The 20,865-nt window shown below is 45.2% G+C and overlaps 1 protein-coding gene across 2 annotated transcripts in view; it reads right to left on the reverse strand.

The window, feature by feature from the left end:
- The window catches only part of LOC135553142 (glutamate receptor 4-like), a 110,268-nt gene that overhangs the window by 16,194 nt on the left and 73,209 nt on the right, over window positions 1–20,865 (reverse strand). The window lies entirely within an intron of this gene.

A 20,865-nucleotide genomic window follows, 5' to 3' on the forward strand; every position in this document is an offset into this window, starting at 1 on the left:
CAGGGAGACCTCACAACACACGCACACACACGCACACGCACACACGCGCACACACGCACACGCACACGCGCACACGCACACGCACACACACACACACACACACACACACACACACACACACACACACACACACACACACACACACACACACACACACACACACACACACACACACACACACACACACACACACACACACAGAGGCAGTCAAAGACACAGCAGGAAACATTCACATCATGACAGAGACCAAACTGAGGAGGAGAAGAGAAGAGGAGGAGAGGAAGGATGAGGGGATGATAAACTCAGGGGACACACTTCACATCAGGTCAGTGTCACTCTGACATGTCTTCCTTTCCTTTCTCACTCTGTGTGTTGGGGTGGTTATATACCATGCCGTTTTGACGATCTTCTCTTTATATTTCCTCAGGGCTTTCTTTGAGAACTGACATGCTTGTTTTTCTGTGACCCTGGAAGTCTTAATACTCTTTGATGGGTATTAATAAAACACAACCTGTCCTTAGTTCTAACATTCTAATTGATTGTGATTGATGTGATACATAAAGCTGCCCATTTAATTGTATGGAAAGGGCCTTGTCATTCACTAATGAAGTACGCATCTGTATCTCCCTGACTGGACAGAGAAATGTTTGTTATTTTGGTGTCTCCAATAATGGTTTGATGTCAGCATATGACATTTGGTTTCATAGCATATTTCAGAAACTGAATACTGAGAATGACAAACTCAAAATCACACTACCCTTACACCAGTGGAGTCTCCCCAGAGGTGGAAGGGGAGGACCATTCACTCCAGTGAATTTCATAAAATGTTTAATTGCAAGACAGGGTAGCAGGGTAGCCTAGTGGTTAGAGCGTTGGACTAGTAACCGGAAGGTTGCAAGTTTGAATCCCCGAGCTGACAAGGTACAAATCTGTCGTTCTGCCCCTGAACAGGCAGTTTACCCACTGTTCCTAGGCCGTCATTGAAAATAAGAATTTGTTCTTAACTGACTTGCCTAGTAAAATAAAAATAAAATAAATTTAAAAAGTTATGTTTAGATAAAACTATAATAAATATAATCACGTCACCAAATAACTGATCAAAACACATTTTGCAAAGAAGGTCTACAGTAGCCTCAACAGCAGTCTGTAGGGTAGCACCATGGTGTAGCTGGAGGACAGCTAGCTTCCGTCCTCCTCTGGATACATTGACTTCAATAGAAAACTCGGAGGCTCATGAGCCTCACCACCTTCCATAGACTTACACAGTAATTATGACAACTTCCGGAAGACGTCCTCCAGCCCAGTGGCGTAGCCTTGGCCTACCTAGTTTGATCTCAGGGCTACTCCAAGAATGCCTCAGACATGATAAAATATGAATTGTGTAATATTTTATTACATTTTTATAATAACCGCATGTGAGAAGTATTTTCTATGGGTCATTTTATTATAATGTAACAAAGAAATAGTCAGCGACAATCAAGTTGGCTTCCGACTATTTGTCACATTTAAAAAAAATCATACAGGGGTTTACCTCAATAACCTGGCAATATCACGTGGCTAAACTTTGTAGCGCATAGGCTAGCAAGCGCTACCACGCTAGTTTACTGGAATTGACTCACCAGCCAAGGTAATTTAGTAGTTCTAGCATTGGCAAACCAAATGTTGATCGCTAGGTTTAAAAAAAAAAGACGTCTGAGGCAAAGGAGCGTGTTCCAGAAAATAATTTGGATCAATCTACTGATAGCTTCCAGAATAAGACATAAAAAGGTGGGGTCAGGATAGAAACAATCGCAATTGCCATCACAACAGCCAATGCCACGTTGAGACAGGCATGCTTGCCTACCCCACCGTCTCCTCCCGTTCTTGATACTGCGGGCGGGGGTGACCCTGCAGTAGGTCCAACGACATATGTGTCTGCTGTTGATGAACAAGGCAGAGTTCATCTCAGCCTATGCCTCCCTCCAGTCCCTCGACTTCCTGGCACTGACGGAAACATGGATCACCACAGATAACACTGCTACTCCTACTGCTCTCTCTTCGTCCGCCCACGTGTTCTCGCACACCCCGAGAGCTTCTGGTCAGCGGGGTGGTGGCACCGGGATCCTCATCTCTCCCAAGTGGTCATTCTCTCTCTCTCCCCTTACCCATCTATCTATCGCCTCCTTTGAATTCCATGCTGTCACAGTTACCAGCCCTTTCAAGCTTAACATCCTTATCATTTATCGCCCTCCAGGTTCCCTCGGAGAGTTCATCAATGAGCTTGATGCCTTGATAAGCTCCTTTCCTGAGGACGGCTCACCTCTCACAGTCCTGGGCGACTTTAACCTCCCCACGTCTACCTTTGACTCATTCCTCTCTGCCTCCTTCTTTCCACTCCTCTCCTCTTTTGACCTCACCCTCTCACCTTCCCCCCTACTCACAAGGCAGGCAATACGCTCGACCTCATCTTTACTAGATGCTGTTCTTCCACTAACCTCATTGCAACTCCCCTCCAAGTCTCCGACCACTACCTTGTATCCTTTTCCCTCTCGCTCTCATCCAACACTTCCCACACTGCCCCTACTCGGATGGTATCGCGCCGTCCCAACCTTCGCTCTCTCTCCCCCGCTACTCTCTCCTCTTCCATCCTATCATCTCTTCCCTCTGCTCATACCTTCTCCAACCTTTCTCCTGAGTCTGCCTCCTCAACCCTCCTCTCTTCCCTTTCTGCATCCTTTGACTCTCTATGTCCCCTATCCTCCAGGCCGGCTCGGTCCTCCCCTCCCGCTCCGTGGCTCGATGACTCATTGCGAGCTCACAGAACAGAGCTCCGGGCAGCCGAGCGGAAATGGAGGAAAACTCGCCTCCCTGCGGACCTGGCATCCTTTCACTCCCTCCTCTCTACATTTTCCTCCTCTGTCTCTGCTGCTAAAGCCACTTTCTACCACTCTAAATTCCAAGCATCTGCCTCTAACCCTAGGAAGCTCTTTGCCACCTTCTCCTCCCTCCTGAATCCTCCTCCCCCTCCCCCCCTCCTCCCTCTCTGCAGATGACTTCGTCAACCATTTTGAAAAGAAGGTCGACGACATCCGATCCTCGTTTGCTAAGTCAAACGACACCGCTGGTTCTGCTCACACTGCCCTACCCTGTGCTCTGACCTCTTTCTCCCCTCTCTCTCCAGATGAAATCTCGCTTCTTGTGACGGCCGGCCGCCCAACAACCTGCCCGCTTGACCCTATCCCCTCCTCTCTTCTCCAGACCATTTCCGGGGACCTTCTCCCTTACCTCACCTCGCTCATCAACTCATCCCTGACCGCTGGCTACGTCCCTTCCGTCTTCAAGAGAGCGAGAGTTGCACCCCTTCTGAAAAAACCTACACTCGATCCCTCCGATGTCAACAACTACAGACCAGTATCCCTTCTTTCTTTTCTCTCCAAAACTCTTGAACGTGCCGTCCTTGGCCAGCTCTCCCGCTATCTCTCTCAGAATGACCTTCTTGATCCAAATCAGTCAGGTTTCAAGACTAGTCATTCAACTGAGACTGCTCTTCTCTGTATCACGGAGGCGCTCCGCACTGCTAAAGCTAACTCTCTCTCCTCTGCTCTCATCCTTCTAGACCTATCGGCTGCCTTCGATACTGTGAACCATCAGATCCTCCTCTCCACCCTCTCCGAGTTGGGCATCTCCGGCGCGGCCCACGCTTGGATTGCGTCCTACCTGACAGGTCGCTCCTACCAGGTGGCGTGGCGAGAATCTGTCTCCTCGCCACGCGCTCTCACCACTGGTGTCCCCCAGGGCTCTGTTCTAGGCCCTCTCCTATTCTCGCTATACACCAAGTCACTTGGCTCTGTCATAACCTCACATGGTCTCTCCTATCATTGCTATGCAGACGACACACAATTAATCTTCTCCTTTCCCCCTTCTGATGACCAGGTGGCGAATCGCATCTCTGCATGTCTGGCAGACATATCAGTGTGGATGACGGATCACCACCTCAAGCTGAACCTCGGCAAGACGGAGCTGCTCTTCCTCCCGGGGAAGGACTGCCCGTTCCATGATCTCGCCATCACGGTTGACAACTCCATTGTGTCCTCCTCCCAGAGCGCTAAGAACCTTGGCGTGATCCTGGACAACACCCTGTCGTTCTCAATCAACATCATGGCGGTGGCCCGTTCCTGTAGGTTCATGCTCTACAACATCCGCAGAGTACGACCCTGCCTCACACAGGAAGCGGCGCAGGTCCTAATCCAGGCACTTGTCATCTCCCGTCTGGATTACTGCAACTCGCTGTTGGCTGGGCTCCCTGCCTGTGCCATTAAACCCCTACAACTCATCCAGAACGCCGCAGCCCGTCTGGTGTTCAACCTTGCCAAGTTCTCTCACGTCACCCCGCTCCTCCGCTCTCTCCACTGGCTTCCAGTTGAAGCTCGCATCCGCTACAAGACCATGGTGCTTGCCTACGGAGCTGTGAGGGGAACGGCACCGCAGTACCTCCAGGCTCTGATCAGGCCCTACACCCAAGCAAGGGCACTGCGTTCATCCACCTCTGGCCTGCTCGCCTCCCTACCATTGAGGAAGTACAGTTCCCGCTCAGCCCAGTCAAAACTGTTCGCTGCTCTGGCCCCCAATGGTGGAACAAACTCCTCACGACGCCAGGACAGCGGAGTCAATCACCACCTTCCGGAGACACCTGAAACCCCACCTCTTCAAGGAATACCTAGGATAAGATAAGTAATCCTTCTCACCACCCCCCCTTAATGATTTAGATGCACTATTGTAAAGTGGCTGTTCCACTGGATGTCAGAAGGTGAATTCACCAATTTGTAAGTCGCTCTGGATAAGAGCGTCTGCTAAATGACTTAAATTGAAATGTAATGAACCAGCCTGTCAACCAAAGCTAGCAAAGTTCCCTTCAAGTATAATAAATGGCAAATCACGCTGCTTCTCTTCAAGGTGTTATGACCAGTTCGTGTGGATTGAGTATAGTAAAGCAAAAGGTTGTACGTTTTGTAGGCACTTTCCTGGGGCAAATGTCAAATTCAGATTTATACGAGATGGATTTAAAAAACGGGAAACTCACAACAAAGGCTTGCTGCAAACACAGGAATAGCACATTTCATTCTAATGTCCTTGCAAAATGTGAATCCTACAAGGCGACCCATGGGCCTAGAAGTTGTGGGACTGTGTTGAACTAAATACATGGTGATGCCTAGAAGTCGTGGGACTGTGTTGAACCAAATACATGGTGATGCCTAGAAGTCTTGGGACTATGTTGAACCAAATTCATGGTGATGCCTAGAAGTTGTGGGACTGTGTTGAACCAAATACGTGGTGATGCCTAGAAGTCTTGGGACTATGTTGAACCAAATACATGGTGATGCCTAGAAGTCGTGGGACTGTGTTGAACCAAATACATGGTGATGCCTAGAAGTCTTGGGACTATGTTGAACCAAATACATGGTGATGCCTAGAAGTCTTGGGACTATGTTGAACCAAATACATGGTGATGCCTAGAAGTCGTGGGACTGTGTTGAACCAAATACATGGTGATGCCTAGAAGTTGTGGGACTGTGTTGAACCAAATACATGGTGATGCAAACATGGATTATATATATTATACTTCCGGCGCCGACAGAGATGGCCGCCTCGCTTCGCGTTCCTAGGAAACTATGCAGTTTTTTGTTTTTTTACGTGTTATTTCTTACATTAGTACCCCAGGTCATCTTAGGTTTCATTACATACAGCCGAGAAGAACTACTGTATATAAGATCAGCATCAACTCACCATCAGTACGACCAAGAATATGTTTTTCGCAACGCGGATCCTGTGTTCTGCCTTACAAACAAGACAACGAAATGGATCGCATGCAGCGACCCAAAAAAACGACCCCGAAAAAGAGGGAAACGTGGCGGTCTTCTGGTCAGGCTACGGAGAAGGGGCACATCGTGCCCCACTTCCTAGCATTCTTCTTGCCAATGTCCAGTCTCTTGACAACAAGGTTGATGAAATCCGGGCAAGGGTAGCATTCCAGAGGGACATCAGAGACTGTAACGTTCTGTGCTTCACGGAAACATGGCTCACTGGAGAGACGCTCTCGGATGCGGTGCAGCCAGGTTTCTCCACACATCGCGCCGACAGAAACAAACACCTTTCTGGTAAGAAGAGGGGTGGGGGTGTATGCCTTATGGCTAACGAGGCATGGTGCGATAAAAGAAACATACAGGAACTCAAATCCTTCTGTTCACCTGATTTAGAATTCCTCACAATCAAATGTAGACCGCATTACCTACCAAGAGAATTCTCTTCGATTATAATCACAGCCGTATATATCCCCCCCCAAGCAGACACATCGATGGCTCTGAACGAACTTTATTTAACTCTTTGCAAACTGGAAACCATTTATCTGGAGGCTGCATTCATCGTTGTTGGGGATTTTAACAAGGCTAATCTGAAAACAAGACTCCCTAAATTTTATCAGCATATCGATTGCGCAACCAGGGGCGGAAAAACCTTGGATCACTGTTACTCTAACTTCCGTGACGCATATAAGGCCCTGCCCCGCCCCCCTTTCGGAAAAGCTGACCACGACTCCATTTTGCTGATACCTGCCTACAGACAAAAGCTAAAAAAAGAAGCTCCCACGCTGAGGTCTGTCCAACGCTGGTCCGACCAAGCTGACTCCACACTCCAAGACTGCTTCCATCACGTGGACTGGGACATGTTTTTGTATTGCGTCAAATAACAATATTGACGAATACGCTGATTCGGTGTGCGAGTTCATTAGAATGTGCGTTGAAGATGTCGTTCCCATAGCAACGATTAAAACATTCCCTAACCAGAAACCTTGGATTGATGGCAGCATTCGTGTGAAACTGAAAGCGCGAACCACTGCTTTCAATCAGGGCAAGGTGTCTGGTAACATGACTGAATACAAACAATGCAGCTATTCCCTCCGTAAGGCTATCAAACAAGCTAAGCGTCAGTACAGAGACAAAGTAGAATCCCAATTCAACGGCTCAGACACAAGAGGCATGTGGCAGGGTCTACAGTCAATCACGGACTACAGGAAGAAACCCAGCCCAGTCACGGACCAGGATGTCTTGCTCCCAGGCAGACTAAATAACTTTTTTGCCCGCTTTGAGGACAATACAGTGCCACTGTCACTGCCTGCAACGGAAAAATGCGGTCTCTCCTTCACTGCAGCCGAGGTGAGTAAAACATTTAAACGTGTTAACCCTCGCAAGGCTGCAGGCCCAGACGGCATCCCCAGCCGTGCCCTCAGAGCATGCGCAGACCAGCTGGCTGGTGTGTTTACGGACATATTCAATCAATCCCTATATCAGTCTGCTGTTCCCACATGCTTCAAGAGGGCCACCATTGTTCCTGTTCCCAAGAAAGCTAAGGTAACTGAGCTAGACCATATCACCTCCACCCTACCTGACACCCTAGACCCACTCCAATTTGCTTACCGCTCAAATAGGTCCACAGACGATGCAATCTCAACCACACTGCACACTGCCCTAACCCATCTGGACAAGAGGAATACCTATGTGAGAATGCTGTTCATCGACTACAGCTCGGCATTCAACACAATAGTACCCTCCAAGCTCGTCATCAAGCTCGAGACCCTGGGTCTCGACCCCGCCCTGTGCAACTGGGTACTGGACTTCCTGACGGGCTGCCCCCAGGTGGTGAGGGTAGGTAACAACATCTCCTCCCCGCTGATCCTCAACACTGGGGCCCCACAAGGGTGCGTTCTGAGCCCTCTCCTGTACTCCCTGTTCACCCACGACTGCGTGGCCACGCACGCCTCCAACTCAATCATCAAGTTTGCGGACGACACAACAGTGGTAGGCTTGATTACCAACAACGACGAGACGGCCTACAGGGAGGAGGTGAGGGCCCTCGGAGTGTGGTGTCAGGAAAATAACCTCACACTCAACGTCAACAAAACTAAGGAGATGATTGTGGACTTCAGGAAACAGCAGAGGGAACACCCCCTATCCACATCGATGGAACAGTAGTGGAGAGAGTAGCAAGTTTTAAGTTCCTCGGCATACACATCACAGACAAACTGAATTGGTCCACTCACACAGACAGCATCGTGAAGAAGGCGCAGCAGCGCCTCTTCAACCTCAGGAGGCTGAAGAAATTCGGCTTGTCACCAAAAGCACTCACAAACTTCTACAGATGCACAATCGAGAGCATCCTGGCGGGCTGTATCACCGCCTGGTACGGCAACTGCTCCGCCCTCAACCGTAAGGCTCTCCAGAGGGTAGTGAGGTCTGCACAACGCATCACCGGGGGCAAACTACCTGCCCTCGAGGACACCTGCACCACCCGATGTTACAGGAAGGCCATAAAGATCATCAAGGACATCAACCACCCGAGCCACTGCCTGTTCACCCCGCTATCATCCAGAAGGCGAGGTCAGTACAGGTGCATCAAAGCTGGGACCGAGAGACTGAAAAACAGCTTCTATCTCAAGGCCATCAGACTGTTAAACAGCCACCACTAACATTGAGTGGCTGCTGCCAACACACTGACACTGACTCAACTCCAGCCACTTAAATAATGGGAATTGAATGGGAAATGATGTAAATATATCACTAGCCACTTTAAACAATGCTACCTTATATAATGTTACTTACCCTACATTATTCATCTCATATGCATACGTATATACTGTACTCTATATCATTGACTGCATCCTTATGTAATACATGTATCACTAGCCACTTTAACTATGCCACTTTGTTTACATACTCATCTCATATGTATATACTGTACTCGATACCATCTACTGTATCTTGCCTATGCTGCTCTGTACCATCACTCATTCATATATCCTTATGTACATATTCTTTATCCCCTTCACTGTGTATAAGACAGTAGTTTAGGAATTCTTAGTTGGATTACTTGTTGGTTATTACTGCATTGTCGGAACTAGAAGCACAAGCATTTCGCTACACTCGCATTAACATCTGCTAACCATGTGTATGTGACAAATAAATTTGATTTGATTTGATTTTTTTGATTTATATAGAAAGGAACCGTACACATGTTAAAGTGGTCATACATATTGTCCTAACGTGTGCAAAGCAGGATATTCCACTCAGAGAGCATAGAGAAAGTTAATCAACAAAGGTAACTTTTTTTGAAATCTTCAATTTCATGTCAAAGTATGACTCAGAAATACAAAACAGGCTTTAATGAGCTACCCCGCAATGCCACGGTTCTGAGCCCCAAAATTCAGAAAGAGTTGCAGCATCATTGGTACTGTGGAGAATAAAAGATGAAGTTCATTTTGCGCCTTCCAAGTATTCTGCCACACTAGCAGATGAATATAAAGATCAATCTAAACTAGAAATTCTTGCTGTGTGCATCCGATACATTCATGGTGAAATTATTAAAAAAAGAGCTGTTGGGTTTATGGAAACGGCTGATTTGTCCGTGTTGCAACCCCTGGAGTTGGACCCCACTCTGTGTGGGTTTTTGTTTCAATGGCGCTTCAGTCATGTCAGGGAACAGAGGAGGGGTACATGTCCTACTAAAGCAAACATTTAACAAGCTGTGTGTCGGGACGTCAGTACTTTCTTTGACACAGTAAACCAGCTGCACACATTTATGAGTGGATCCCAAAGACATGCTCCATTCATGAAGTACAGAAAGAGTTGCATCCCGATAGACCATGTATCGAGCTAGAAAGATCCACGGATATACGTTGGAGTTCAAAATCAGGGTCTGTGAGTAAAGTGCTGTTACTGCTAGATGTCATTGTAGAGGTTCTTGCAGAGTTTCCAGAGGCTTGTGGACAAACCAAATTAGAAGCCGATGTCCTCTTACAACAAATCCAGAAAAATACGATTTTATTCCTGTTAGTCACATTTAGTAAATTGTTTGACACTAGTGATTTTGCTACGAAGGGACTACAAAGCTCTACATTATCTGTGATGGACGGTATTGGTTTAATTGAAATCCTCAAAAGCAGCTTTTGTACATTCAGAGAAGTCAGGGGAGACTTTGATAAAGTTCTCAAGCTAACTAAAGAGATGATGATTAATCATGATATTAGTAATTGGGATGTGAGGACATCACGGCAGCGAAAACTGCCTGTAAAAAACTTCACTGGAAAACATCCAGCATAAAGAGTGACAGTGACCTGAGGCAACTTTGCAACAATATTCTAGACAGACAGATTACTGTGTTGAACTCAGAATTTCAAGAAGACACATGTGGGATCATGCAAGCGGCAGCCTCCTTTTCCAAAGAATCCCAAACCTGCGGCCTTAAAGAGCGGATGAAGACCACATGCGACCATTATGCAATGTCAATTGAGGATGCTGAATTCACTGTTTTTATTCAGCAGAGTTGCAAAATGATCATGGGAAAGAGTGACTTTTCCTCCATAATGAGTGTACTTGACAGTTGCCCTGATGATATTTTCCCTAATATAAACGTTCTGTTAAGGATCATTGTCACACTTCCAATGACATCATGCAGTGTGGAGAGACTTTTCTCAACAACAAATAGGATAAAAAAATCGTCTTCGCACATCAATGACAAGCGCCCGGCTGAACCACTTCAGTTTGCTGTCTTTAGAGCGTCAACTGACAGATACATTGGATTATGATGATGATTATCATCACCATATTCAACTCAAAGCCTCTACATCTGCGCCTTGTGATGTAGGTCACGCCTTTTGTTACGTCTATTAAAGGTAAGGTACCATTTCATAGTAATACTACCTGCCATGGTATAAATTGTAACATCAAATATAGGCTTGTTTGCCAATTGAGATTAAAGTGAGGCCGAAGATGAGTTTTTTGTTGTTGGCAATTTGGCAACTGATCTAAAGTTACTGTCTTATTTTAATATGCTGGGATAGGTAAATATTTGTATATGTAATGAGGTTGCTCCAAGTGCTATGTACTAGTATAAAATTATTGTGTTACGGATACAGTTATCCTGTGTGTGTGTGTGTATCCTGTGTGTGTGTTTCTTTTCTCTCCTTCTCCCCTCACAGGTGAAAATCATCACTCCCCAATCAGTCAACAATCAATCATCAATCAGAAGACACACCTCCTCCTATTTCCTGACCTATCACAGTTCCTTCCCCATGGTTTAAAAACCCCATCATTTGTTTGTTCTAGAGCTCAGCTCAGCTCAATCTCTCTGTAAATGCCATGTCTGTAGGTCTCTGTGTTTCACTCTCGCTTTGTGTCGTAACCTCTCTTTTGTTTAAGCACCTCATAGCACTTTGTCATCACCTGTGAGTATTGTTTTTGGTTATGGTGTTTGTGTTTGATTGCTGGTGGAAAAGGGGGAAACCAAGACAAGTCGCCCATGGGCATACACTACCCGTAGGTGAACTTTGTTAAATACACTAGTTAGAACTGGGCGGACCACCCACTGTATTTTTGGTTAGTTAGTTAGCTGTTGTTAAAGTAGGCTAGTCTAGCTTAGGGGTGTTTTTGAATACTTATTGTTTCTTTCCTTGGGTCCAGCCCAGCCCCTTTTCCTGCTCCCCCCATTACCGTGTGTTTATAAATAAACCTAGAGTTTGACGGTAGATTTCAGTTGTCGTGCTTATTTCGTTCACACTTTTCCTTTGTCACAATAATAATTTGCATGAGTTATGTTACGAGTCTCATTACCATCCCCCCTAGACTGTCGGGCCAAAAGGGATTCGTAACAATTGTATTACGAAATAATATATGGCACGTCACAAAATAAATTAAATGAAGTAGAAAAATTGAATATCCAAAATTTTCTAGGACTACCCCCCCCAAAAAATCTGTCTACGCCCCTGCTCCAGCCTATCAGAGCTCTTGTAGCATGAACTGACATGTTGTCCACCCAATCAAAGGACCAGAGAATTAATATAGTACAGAAAGCATAAGCTACAGCTAGCTAGCACTGCAGTGTTTAAAATGTGCTGAGTAGTTGACTCAAAGAGAGAAAGACAACAGTTGAACAGTTTTGAACAAATTAATTTCTTCCAAAATGAAGAAGCAAGAGAGTAATAGAGAGTAAAAGAGAGATATTGTCATTTTATTTCTTCTCACTTTCAGTTTCACTTACTTAGCTAGCAAATGCAGCTAGCTAGTTTAGCCTACTGAAACACCCTGCTCAGAGCGATGCTATGTTAGCCAGCTGGCTATGACTTTCCAACACAACACTGGAACTCTTCCATGTCAATGTAAGCTTTTGGTATTACTAATGCTATTACATTGGACTAATGATTACACCCTATATTAGCTAGATGCAGGCAAGCGTGTGCAAGGCGGTATTGAATGTCACTGTCTGTCCATGTGTCACTGCCTGTCACCTCAAATGTGTCTCTCGACCTATGTTCACCTACTTACTGTACGTTGTAAACCTTCATTCATAAGCTAGGTTGCAGCAACCTCATGGTGGGTATAGGGGAATTTTGAGTATCATGTAGTAGCCTAAAGCTATCTATGTTACATTGAACTGGGTACATGGAATATGAATGACAGTCATCCAATATGCTGTAACATACCTTAAGGGAACTTTTTGACAATCACCGTATGGTTAGTGAGAAAGTCCATATTGGAAATGTACAGTCCCTTACTAGACGTCCGAAAACATTTTTAAAATTCGGGGACGGCGTCGGGCCGAGCGGCAGGGCCAGACCTACCGGGAAGTCATCAAATGAACTTTGTCGGACATTCGGTTTTCGTTTTATAAAATAATCAAATTTTTGTCCATTTTTCCGCTATGCCTGAAGAGCCCACAAGAGGGCATAAGCAATCATATTGCTATTGGACAAAACATCCCGAATCACGACGGGCCATATCTCGAAAACTGAAAATATTTCGAAGCTGAAACTTGGTGAGCATAGGTTTGGCATAATGGGCAGATGGCCCCGAACAAGATGGCGTCTAGGCCTCAACGGTTTTTGAGTTATGGCCATATTTCTGGGATTAAAGGTCCAAAATGAAAATAGAGAAATGATTTTTTCACTTCACGTCAAAGTCAAGGAGCCTCTGGTGTCAATAAAAAAAAATAAGCCATTTATCTATCGTCATTTAAGAGAAATCGTACGATGACAGGTTTGTGATGTTCAGATATAAGTGTTTTTTTTTTCAACGGTTACAGATCCAGTTGCAGGGTATTCATACGAATATTTTTAAAGTGTGCTGCGGAGCTCTGCAACATTTCTGTGATTTTCTATGATTTTCTGAAATAACACACACTCACTAAACCCTCCGTAAATAACTCAGTTCTTAACGTAAAGACTTAAAACTCAGGATTCTGTAAAGGCATACCCCAATGAGGATATGAGTTTATTTATAGCTTCCTGTGCCAACAGGAAGTGCCTTAAATGGTGTCATAGTGGCTGTATCCAAGGGTTAAAAAGGTCAGATCTTTTCAAAACTTCATATGTGATTAGGCAACCCTCCTGAACTGTAAAATCACTAATTTCTCCCAACAGATGTCAAAGTAAAGCTCTCACACACACACACAGCAAGGATGGAGTGACAAAGCGCAGTGTTTAAAGACACAGAGAGCAGGCAATGGCATGAACATAATCCCAAGGCCGTGCCGAGTCCAGCGAGGCGCCCCGCTTGACCGTAGCTCGCGCGGTCTAAGCGCAGCGACCATGAGAAAAATAGGCCCACAATGAAGCCTGCACCACAATGTCATTTGATTTTGGGTGACGGCGGCGGAACCGTTAGGTTTAGAAGGACAATTCAAACACAGGACTGTTCCTAAGGTCCTCCCGATCTGTGCAAGCCTAACCTTGACCGTGTGACATTAACCCTTCACAGTTAAAAGAAGGTGTTTACATAAAAACAGTGTGCATTGACTTCTCTCCCCATAGGAATACATTGCCTGCTCCCCTAAATACAACCTGGAGTCTATATGGGTTATGAATGCTGTATGAACCTGTCTTCTATGACATTCCATCAGACCACTATGAGGTCTACCTGTGTCGATTCTAAGCTTCCTGGGGCAACCGGAAGTGGTTAAATTGACCCAAAAGGTATTTGGATGTACATCACCTCCAAAGGTGAAAATGACTCTGCATTATTCAACGCTGTGTAGATCAGTCAATTCTCAACTTAAAGACTTAAAACTCAGGATTCTGTAGGTTTCTATGTCAATCAAGACATGTGTGTATTTATAGCTTCCTGTGCCAACCGGAAGTGCCATAATTGGTGTCTCAGGAGCTGTTTGGAAGGGTTAAAAAAATCAGATCTGTCCAAAACTTCATATGTGTGATTAGGCAACCCCCATGAACTGTAAATCAGTCATTTCTCCCAACAGATGTCAAAGAAAAGTTCTCACACACACACACAGCAAGGATGGAGTGACAAAGCGTGGTGTTTAAAGACACAGAGAGCAGTCAATGGCATAAACATAATCCCAAGGCCGTGCCGAGTTCAACGAGATATCCCGCTTGACCGTAGCTCGCTCGGTCTAAGCGCAGCGACCATGAGAAAAATAAGACCACAATGAAGCCTGCACCACAATGTCATTTGATTTTGGGTGACAGCGGCGGAACCGTTAGGTTTAGAAAGACAATTCAACCACAGGACTGTTCCTAAGGTCCTCCCGATCTGTGCAAGCCTAACCTTGACTGTGTGGCATTAACCTTTCACAGTTAAAAGAAGGTGTTTACATAAAAACAGTGTGCATTGACTTCTCTCCCCATAGGAATACATTGCCTGCTCCCCTAAATACAACCTGGAGTCTATATGGGTTATGAATGCTGTATGAACCTGTCTTCTATGACATTCCATCAGACCACTATGAGGTCTACCTGTGTCGATTCTAAGCTTCCTGGAGCACCGGAAGTGGTTAAATTGACCCAAAAGGTATTTGGATGTACATCAAATCCAAAGGTGAAAATGACTCTGCATTATTCAACCCTGTGTAGATCAGTCAATTCTCAACTTAAAGACTTAAAACTCAGGATTCTGTAGGTTTCTATGTCAATCAAGACATGTGTGTATTTATAGCTTCCTGTGCCAACCGGAAGTGCCATAATTGGTGTCTCAGGGGCTGTTTGGAAGGGTTAAATCAGATCTGTCCAAAACTTCATATGTGTGATTAGTCAACCCCCATGAACTGTAAATCAGTCATTTTCCCATAAAAATTCAAAGGAAAACTAAATCACACAGATACAGAACTTGGATGGAGGGACGTATTGGGGTGTGTAGAGACTGACAGTGCCTCCAATAGTTAGCTTTGTTCGAGCTAAAAAAGAACCGTCAGACCTAGAGTTCCGAAACTTTAGAATCCTGTTCTAGACCTCAGGTCGATAGTGCGTGGTGAGTTACGGCGCTCTAGAAGGTTCTCGGACCGAGAAACAGCCTCGAACATTTGCAATGACTTCAATTCATTTTGACCATTACGAAAATGGCGACATTTAGAAATGTCCCAGAGACACAAGACGAGGTGCATTGTGACCGTCTCGGCCCATATAGACAGAACCCAACATCTCTGTCCGATAGCTCATTCAAGGACCCCGTAGCAAGGCATGGAAAAAAGTGGATTTTCAGCACCAATTAGGCTTTTACTCGGACACCAAATGACCTATCGAGCCGAAACTCGGGATTCGGGTCGCCTCACATAGGACTACACATAATGTCCGAACTGGCCCCGCAGCTAGAAAGTAACTATGTGTTTTATGTTTTTTTTATGTTTTGTACCGAAGGCCTTGTGAATATTGGGCCAGCTCTGAAGTATGTGATACTTGGCTCCTAAACGAGTTGGGAAAAGTGGGTTTGGTGTCAGTTTGTATCAGTTTGGTGTCAGAATGATATCAAATTGACTGATGGACGGGAACGGCACCGCAGTACCTCCAGGCTCTGATCAGGCCCTACACCCAAACAAGGGCACTGCGTTCATCCACCTCTGGCCTGCTCGCCTCCCTACCACTGAGGAAGTACAGTTCCCGCTCAGCCCAGTCAAAACTGTTCGCTGCTCTGGCCCCCCAATGGTGGAACAAACTCCCTCACGACGCCAGGACAGCGGAGTCAATCACCACCTTCCGGAGACACCTGAAACCCCACCTCTTCAAGGAATACCTAGGTTAGGATAAAGCAATCCTTCTCACCCCCCCCTTAAATGATTTAGATGCACTATTGTAAAGTGGCTGTTCCACTGATGTCAGAAGGTGAATTCACCAATTTGTAAGTCGCTCTGGATAAGAGCGTCTGCTAAATGACTTAAATGTAAATGTAAATGTAATGTGACTTGCAGGTGACTCTTGTCCATTTGCAATATGTTTAAGCGGTGAGGTACCATCACCAAAAGCGACATTCTGAAATCAACCATAACGAGCGATGGAGAGGTACCAGTATCACTGCCCAGCCATCCCGAGTTCATCGGGCCAGTCAATTTGGCATTCCTGCATGATTTTTATAGCATGACAAATTGGTGATGGTGAATGCCCAGTTAACCATATGGCAAATGCACAGTGACTTTGAAAGAGTGAGAAACATCACCAAATGGACATTCTGGAATCAACCCTAACGAGCGATGGAGAGGTACCAGAATCACTGCCGAGCCATCCCGAGTTCATCGGGCCAGTCAATTTGGCATTCCTGCACGAATTTTCAGTGACTTTGCAAAAGTGAGAAAACATTTGCAATATGTTTTAACAGTGAGGTACCATCACCAAAAGCGACATTCTGAAATCAACCCAAACGAGCGATGGAGAGGTACCAGAATCACTGCCCAGCCATCCCGAGGTCATCGGGCCAGTCAATTTGGCATTCCTGCACAAATTTTCAGTGACTTTGCAAAAGTGAGAAAACATTTGCAATATGTTTTAACAGTGAGGTACCATCACCAAATGGACATTCTGAAATCAACCCTAACGAGCGATGGAAAGGTACCAGAATCACTGCCGAGCCATCCCGAGTTCATCGGGCCAGTCAATTTGGCATTCCTGCACGAATTTTCAGTGACTTTGCAAAAGTGAGAAAACATTTGCAATATGTTTTAACAGTGAGGTACCATCACCAAATGGACATTCTGAAATCAACCCAAACGAGCGATGGAGAGGTACCAGAATCACTGCCCAGCCATCCTGAGTTCATCGGGCCAGTCAATTTGGCATTCCTGCATGATTTTTATGGCATGACAAATTGGTGATGGTGAATGCCCAGTTAACCATATGGCAAATGCACAGTGACTTTGAAAGAGTGAGAAAACATTAGCAAATGGACATTCTGAAATCAACACAAACAATGGCATCACCATAGTGTCCAGACTGTGCCGAGTCCAACGAGGCGCCCCGCTTGACCGTAGCTCGCTCGGTCTGAGCGCAGCGACCATGAGAAAAATAATCCCAATATGAAGCCTGCACCAGTACGTCATTTGATTTTGAGTGACAGTGGCGGAACCGTTAGGTTTAGAAGGACAATTCAACCACAGGAATGTTCCTAAGGTCCTCCTGATCTGTGCAAGCCTAACCTTGACCGTGTGACATTAACCCTTCACAGTCAAAAGAAGGTGTTTACATAAATACAGTGTGCATTGACTTCTCTCCCCATAGGAATACATTGGCTGCTCCACTAAATACAACCTGGAGTCTATATGGGTTATGAATGCTGTATGAACCTGTCTTCGGTACCAATCCATCAGGCTACTATAAGGTCTACCTGTGTCGATTCTAGGCTTCCTGGACCAACCGGAAGTGCTTAAAATCACCCTAAAAGTGTATATCCATACACTGCCTGCAATTTGATGGACATAGTGCATTGAACCCTGTGTAAATCAGTCAATTCTTAACGTAAAGACTTAAAACTCAGGATTCTTTAATAGAATACCCCAATGAGGATGTATGTTGAGTTACAGCTTCCTGTGACAACCGGAAGTGCCATAATTGGTGTCTCATGGGCTGTTTGGAGGGGTTAAAAAAATCTGATCTTTCCAAAACTTCATATATATGATTAGGCAACCCCCATGAACTGTAAATCAGTCATTTTTCCCATAAAAAGTCAAAGGAAAACTAAATCACACAGATTCACAACTTGGATGGAGGGACGTATTGGGGTGCGTAGAGACTGACAGTGCCTCCAATAGTTAGCTTTGTTCGAGCTAAAAAAGAACCGTCAGACCTAGAGTTCCGAAACTTTAGAAACCTGTTCTAGACCTCAGGTCGATAGTGCGTGGTGAGTTACGGCACTCCAGAATGTTCTCGGACCGAGAAACAGCCTCGAACATTTGCAATGACTTCAATTCATTTTGACCATTACGAAAATGGCGACATTTAGAAAAGTCTCAGAGACACAAGACTAGGTGCATTGAAACCAGCTCGGCCCATAGACACGGACCCCAACGTTTCTGTCCGATTGCTCATTCAAGGACCCCATAGCAAGGCATGGAAAAACGTGGATTTTCAGCACCAATTAGGCTTTTACTCGGACACCAAATGACCTATTGAGCCGAAACTCGGGATTCGGGGTCGCCTCACATAGGACTACACATAATGTCCGAACTGGCCCCGCAGCTAGAAAGTAACTATGTGTTTTATGTTTTTTTTATGGATTGTACCGAAGGCGTTGTGAATTTTGGGCCAGCTCTGAAGTATGTGATACTTGGCTCCTAAACGAGTTGGGAAAAGTGGGTTTGGTGTCAGTTTGTATCAGTTTGGTGTCAGAATGATATCAAATTGACAGATGGACGGTGACTTGCAGGTGACTCTTGTCCATTTGCAATATGTTTAAGCGGTGAGGTACCATCACCAAAAGCGACATTCTGAAATCAACCCTAACGAGCGATGGAGAGGTACCAGTATCGATGCCCAGCCATCCTGAGGTCATCGGGCCAGTCAATTTGGCATCCCTGCACGATTTTTATAGCATGACAAATTGGTGATGGTGACTGCCCAGTTAACTATATGGCAAAAGCACAGTGACTTTGAAAGAGTGAGAAAACATTACCAAATGGACATTGTGAAATCAACACAATAAATGGCATCACCATAGTGTCCAGACTGTGCCGAGTTCAACGAGGCGCCCCGCTTGACCGTAGCTCGCTCGGTCTGAGCGCAGCGACCATGAGAAAAATAGGCCCAATATGAAGCCTGCACCAGTACGTCATTTGACTTTGGGTGACAGCGGCGGAACCGTTAGGTTTAGAAGGACAATTCAAACACAGGACTGTTCCTAAGGTCATCCCAATCTGTGCAAGCCTATCCTTGACCGTGTGACATTAACCCTTCACAGTCAAAAGAAGGTGTTTACATAAAAACAGTGTGCATTGACTTCTCTCCCCATAGGAATACATTGGCTGCTCCACTAAATACAACCTGGAGTCTATATGGGTTATGAATGCTGTATGAACCTGTCTTTGGTACCAGTCCATCAGGCCACTATAAGGTCTACCTGTGTCGATTCTAAGCTTCCTGGACCAACCGGAAGTGGTTCAAATCGCCCTAAAAGTGTATACCCATAACCTGCCTGCAGTTTGATAGACATAGTGCATTCAACCCTGTGTAAATCAGTCAGTTTTAATGGTAAAGACTTAAAACTCAGGATTCTGTAATGGAATACCCCAATGAAGATGTTTGTTGAGTTACAGCTTCCTGTGCAAACCGGAAGTGCCATAATTGGTTTCTCATGGGCTGTTTGGAGGGGTTAAAAAATCAGATCTTTCCAAAACTTCATATATATGATTAGGCAACCCCCATGAACTGTAAATCAGTCATTCTTCCCATAAAAATTCAAAGGAAAACTAAATCACACAGATACACAACTTGGATGGAGGGACGTATTATTGGGGTGCGTAGAGACTGACAGTGCCTCCAATAGTTAGCTTTGAATGATATCAAATTGACTGATGGACGGTGACTTGCAGGTGACTCTTGTCCATTTGCAATATGTTTTAACAGTGCGGTACCATCACCAAAAGTGACATTCTGAAATCAACCCAAACGAGCGATGGAGAGGTACCAGAATCACTGCCCAGCCATCCCGAGTTCATCGGGCCAGTCAATTTGGCATTCCTGCATGATTTTTATAGCATGACAAATTGGTGATGGTGAATGCCCAGTTAACCATATGGCAAATGCACAGTGACTTTGCAAAAGTGAGAAAACATTTGCAATATGTTTTAACAGTGAGGTACCATCACCAAAAGTGACATTCTGAAATCAACCCAAACGAGCGATGGAGAGGTACCAGAATCACTGCCCAGCCATCCCGAGTTCATCGGGCCAGTCAATTTGGCATTCCTGCATGATTTTTATAGCATGACAAATTGGTGATGGTGAATGCCCAGTTAACAATATGGCAAATGCACAGTGACTTTGAAAGAGTGAGAAACATCACCAAATGGACATTCTGGAATCAACCCTAACGAGCGATGGAGAGGTACCAGAATCACTGCCAAGCCATCCCGACTTCATCGGGCCAGTCAATTTGGCATTCCTGCACGAATTTTCAGTGACTTTGCAAAAGTGAGAAAACATTTGCAATATGTTTTAACAGTGAGGTACCATCACCAAAAGTGACATTCTGAAATCAACCCAAACGAGCGATGGAGAGTTACCAGAATCACTGCCCAGCCATCCCGAGTTCATCGGGCCAGTCAATTTGGCATTCCTGCACGATTTTTATAGCATGACAAATTGGTGATGGTGAATGCCCAGTTAACCATATTGCAAATGCACAGTGACTTTGCAAAAGTGAGAAAACATAAACAAATGGACATGATGAAATCAACACCACGAGTGATTGAAAGGAACAACAATCACTGCCCGGCCATCCCGAGTTCATCAGGCCAGTCAATTTTGCATTTCTGAAGGATTTTTGAGCATGTCAAATTTCTTATGACATTTGGCCCCCACAAAACATATGCCTTATGCACAAGTAAAAAAAAACAAAAAACATTATGATA

The sequence above is a fragment of the Oncorhynchus masou genome, chromosome 13 (assembly GCF_036934945.1).
Source record: "Oncorhynchus masou masou isolate Uvic2021 chromosome 13, UVic_Omas_1.1, whole genome shotgun sequence".
NCBI lineage: Eukaryota > Metazoa > Chordata > Actinopteri > Salmoniformes > Salmonidae > Oncorhynchus > Oncorhynchus masou.